The sequence below is a fragment of the Balaenoptera ricei genome, chromosome 6, assembly GCF_028023285.1.
Source record: "Balaenoptera ricei isolate mBalRic1 chromosome 6, mBalRic1.hap2, whole genome shotgun sequence".
NCBI lineage: Eukaryota > Metazoa > Chordata > Mammalia > Artiodactyla > Balaenopteridae > Balaenoptera > Balaenoptera ricei.
Window position 1 is genome coordinate 119,800,243 of NC_082644.1, and position 4,578 is coordinate 119,804,820.

Genomic DNA, 4,578 nt, shown 5'->3' on the forward strand with positions numbered 1-4,578 from the left:
AGAGCCAAAAGCATTAGAAGGGTAATTGATAATTCTGACTACATTTTAAAAAACCCACCATGACCAAAATCAAGATTGACAAACCACAGGATATTTGCAACTCCCAGAAACACAAAAGCTGACTTCCCACATATACAAAGAACTCCTAACATTTATATGGGAGAAAATTCTCAGCAGCTGAGTAAGGAAAAATGGGCAAAAGATATGAACTGAGAGTTCCCAGATAAATATTGTCAATGGCTTTGCAACATACAAAAGATGCTTCCCTAACTCTTCATAAGAGAAGTGAAAATTCAAAGTGCTGGGAGATACCACGTCTTACCTCCCAGATTGGAAAACTCCCAAAGATTTTCCAAGCACTCCATGGGGAAATCTGCACTCTCGTACACTGCTAGAAGGAAAGTAAAGTGGTGCAACCCCTGTGGAAGGGAATTCAACAATACTGGGCAGAAGGACAGAAGCGTTTACCCTCAGACCCTTTATTCCAAAGACACATATCATGTGCAATACGTGATGTGATTTTACACGAGGTTATTCACCGTGGAATGGTTTTTAAGAGCAGACTATTAGAAACAACCCAAATACCCACCATGGGGGTGCTGGTGACACACACCATGCCACATCTACACAATGGGATACACACATCAATGAAAAGGATGAGTTCCACGTCCTTAATGTCACCTTCAGGGAAAATTATGTGAAAACAGCAAGATGCAGAGTAATTTACAAGCAGGGTTTAGGCACAAATTGATGCCTCTCTTTGCCATTGGGTTCAAAGGACTCTATATCTCATTCTTATAGCCTGTGAAAATAATCTCTAACAATAGATTTACTAAAGCAAAATCCTGCTACAGGAGACCTTTTCAGAAACAATTCACCCAAAGGAAATCAAATGGAGATGGCTCTCACGAGAGCTGCTCCTTAATACCAAAGATCTGGGCCACCAAGAAAGGGACGTCTTACCTGATGGTGAGCAGACCAGCCCCTTCACACCTAGAAGGCTCTGCTCTGCCTGGGCCTGATGACGCAGGGCATCAGATGGATGATCCCGCTTTGAGCTCCTGAGCCCCGGGGACTCAGCCTCACTCTTCGCGGACCAACAGTCCCCGGATCATGCTTCTTTCAGTGAAATGTGTCACGTCTTCCTGGGCCACGCCTACACAGGTGTTGGACAAGGATTGGACCCAAGTCCCCCTGCCTCCCAAATCCCCGCTCCAGCTTCTAGGAGCTGCCTCTGGGGGTTCATTTCCCTGTGAGCCCCGAGGAACTACCTGCCTCCCACAGTCCCAGCCCAGCTGCTACCTTCTCCAGGGACCCTCAACGGCCTGAAGGTTTCCGATGTGTCCCCGTGTTGGCCTGGGCTGTCCTGTGCACGTGGACACTCTTTCATGGGTTGGAAGCTCAGATGTCCTGAGACAGTTTCCATCTGAGGACGGGGAGCCTGGTGCCTCTTCTCCAGGTGGCGTGAGGTCAAAGGGATGCGGGGGAAGCAGGTGTCAACATCGGCTTCTAAGTAGTGACTATGCCCAATCTTTACCACTTATAATCTGCAAATGGGATTACGTTAAGTGTTCCAATTAAAGACAACGTTCTACCCCCTACCCTGGCCCGTTCAGCTACCTGAAATCACCATCGCCTTCTTTTCCCTTCTCATGGGTGGAGCCTGGCACTTCACCAGTCTGAGACCCCGCACTTCCCAAGAACCCAAGAGATGCCTCCTTCCTGGTCACTTGCGAGAGCTCGGCCACCCTCACCTCACGCCTTCCCTAAATGACAAGGGCATCGCGACTCCCGGAGCTAGAGGTGAATTCCATGGGCAGCTATGTGGGGTCACCCATCACAGGCCTCCTTCAAGAAGAAACCTGCGGAAACTAGAAAAGTTCCAGGCCTACCCAGCTGCACCCAGGACTTGGCATCTCATGCTCTGGCCTCCGGTACCCACCAAAGAACTGCTGAGTTTTGATTCCAGGCCAAACTTTTAATAAAGAAAATTCATCTACAGATGTTCTGCCATCAGCCAATATATTCAGTTATTGGAATCCGGGAGATTTAGTGGCAAGCCGGTTGTTTTATTTTCTCTCTGGATGGAACCATTTTTCTTACGTATTTAATATCCTGGAGGATTATTTTCCCCGGCAAATACTCAGTCGGAGACAGCAAATCCATTCTGAACCTATCAGGTCGTTATTTTGTCTTCTCGTGACTCAGAGTAGGTATTTGTACATTTGCTGTCTCCTATGCCATTAAGGGGAAATTATGAAGAGTTCGGCCCATAATTGCAGCTGTAATTACTTAACAATCCCTGCCTGATCCTGCCTGGACAGACTCCCATCACGGCTTCACACGGGGAATAAAGTCAGTGGCGTCTTAGACTGTCTTACTGAAGTCGGGGCTGTTCTATGAAGAACCAGCTCCTGTCTCTCCCGGGGAGGATTTTGCGCGCCGGGTCCCTCCAAGGTAACTTGCAAACATGAAAGTAGGAAAATGCCTCCCACTTCTAAAAGTTTGAATGCCATGGCTGTGGCAGTGGCCTGTGCGAGTCTTCTTGCTTGGGGAGGACTTGCAGCTAACGAGACTCTAACTGAGTATCAGGCGTTTCCTACCATCCCCACCCCGCTTCCTCCTCACAGTTCAGGGTATCTGGCGAAGAAAACCCAGTAGCAACAAGAAAGCAAGAAAGGATTTTTTGGATTATTTTGTCTTGGGCTTGGTGAATTTAAAAAAACCCCAGATCTTAAAGAATATGCTGGGTATAAGAGAATCACAGATGCTGGGAAGATGGGGTAGTCCGGAGCATGGGTGATGGAGGAAGGATTTAAAGGAACAGGAAAGAAGCAGTGATTCCTCCTTGGAGATGGGGAACGGGAAGCTTCCAGAAGGCGGGAGCTCTGAGCTGGGAGGGGAGGAAGGACGTGGGGAGGGCACAGGTGAAGGGGCCAAGGGGTTCCGGAGTGCCTTGTGCCCGGAGGTTGAGACCTGCTCGGTGAGCCCCACAGCAGCGTGTGGGCAGAGGCGAGAGGCTGAGGGGCGCTGGGGTCAGAGGTGGCCTGGGCCAGGCCCGAGGTGGCAACGTCCCCTCGCAGTGCAGTGTCTAGGCGGCCCCCAGCGTGTGGTAGAGACGTGGCCCCCGGTGTGGGGGGGGTGGGGGGTGGGGAAGGGTCCCAGGAGTGGCCCTTGACTATGCAAGGCCGCCGCCCCTCCCCCAGGCTGCCCTGCTGGCCCACACCCCCAACACTTTTCCAGGGTCCTCTGGCATCTCCCTCCCTTGGGGTCCAGGGCCCACCCAATTTCTCATGGGCGAGCTGACTGTGATCCAGGGCTCCCAACAGTAGGCAAGCCCTGGCCAGCGGTCATTCCTTTCTGCTTCAGTGTGTTACTCCACCGGAGGGGTTGGAGAGGACAAGCGGGGCCTCCACCCTACTTCGCATCCCATATCTTCCCAGCAATTGGCCGGATTCCAAGGGCGCCCGCTGTGACTAGCAGACACGGTCCCCACGCCCCCGCTGCCTCCTGGCCTGACCGGCTTGCCGTCTCAGTGGCTCCAGCCTCCGAGGGGTCCCGGGGACGGAGTCAGATGTTCTTAGATGTTCTCAGACTGACTCCGAGAGTACCAGCGCCGTGAACGCCAGCTACACCCCCTCTAAGTGCCGCCTACACCCCTGCCTGGGGACCCGCCCAGGTTCTTTCCAGGACACGTGATGGAAACTGAAGGAGACCGTTTCGGAAACACATTAGCTCCTCTGCTCTCTGGTTTGGGTGCGGTGCCAGCTGGGCTGAGCTCACGGGGGCTGCTGGCTTCTCCCCAGGCCCACATCACAGCCCTGCTGTCCAGCCTGCCAAGGAGGCCAGCCGCCCCAGAGCAGAGGGAAGGGCAGGGGATGCAGTGGGTGGTCACCGCATGCCACACCCTGCCTTGGCCTCTAGTGCTGAGGCGGGTCCTGGACTGTCTTGTGAAAGGAGAGTGACTTTGACCTGTGCCTTCTCTGGCCATGTGAATCCTCAGGGCACTCCAGAATGGCTCTGTCCTGCAGAGACCTCAGGGCCCACTTAGAGACGGAGGCTGTCTTGGTATCTGCAGGCCTGGCCGTGGTGGTCTGGGCTCCCCCAATGCACGAGGTTCTCTGTCTCCAAGGCTCAGGGACCCAGACCCCAGACAGGGCTGGCCACTCACCTCCTGGATCCCCAGTGCTCCTAGGGAGCCAACTGGCCAGAGAGGGCCTGGGTTTACCTTTGCCCACTTTTCGGCAGGGTCTCTGCGGATGCCCCCTGCCACGTGGGAAGCGGGTGCTTGTCCCAGGCTCCTTCCAGCTGTGACTAGGAGGAGCCTGGCGGGGTGGGGTTGGTGGGACTCCCAGTGGTGTAGTCCCCGGATTCAGATTCACCCAAGGAGTGGGGACCTCCAAGCTGATTCTCGGGCTCCGGCCCTTGCGGGGGATGAGTGCCTAGGGACCCAGTGGGGCTTGTGTCCAGACCGTGCCCTGTCCTCTTCTGAGAGGGGCACTCACTCTGGAATACATCTGCAAGGATCTGGAAGTCTCGGTCATTTTGAAAACCTTCTGAAATGACAAACGAAGCAAA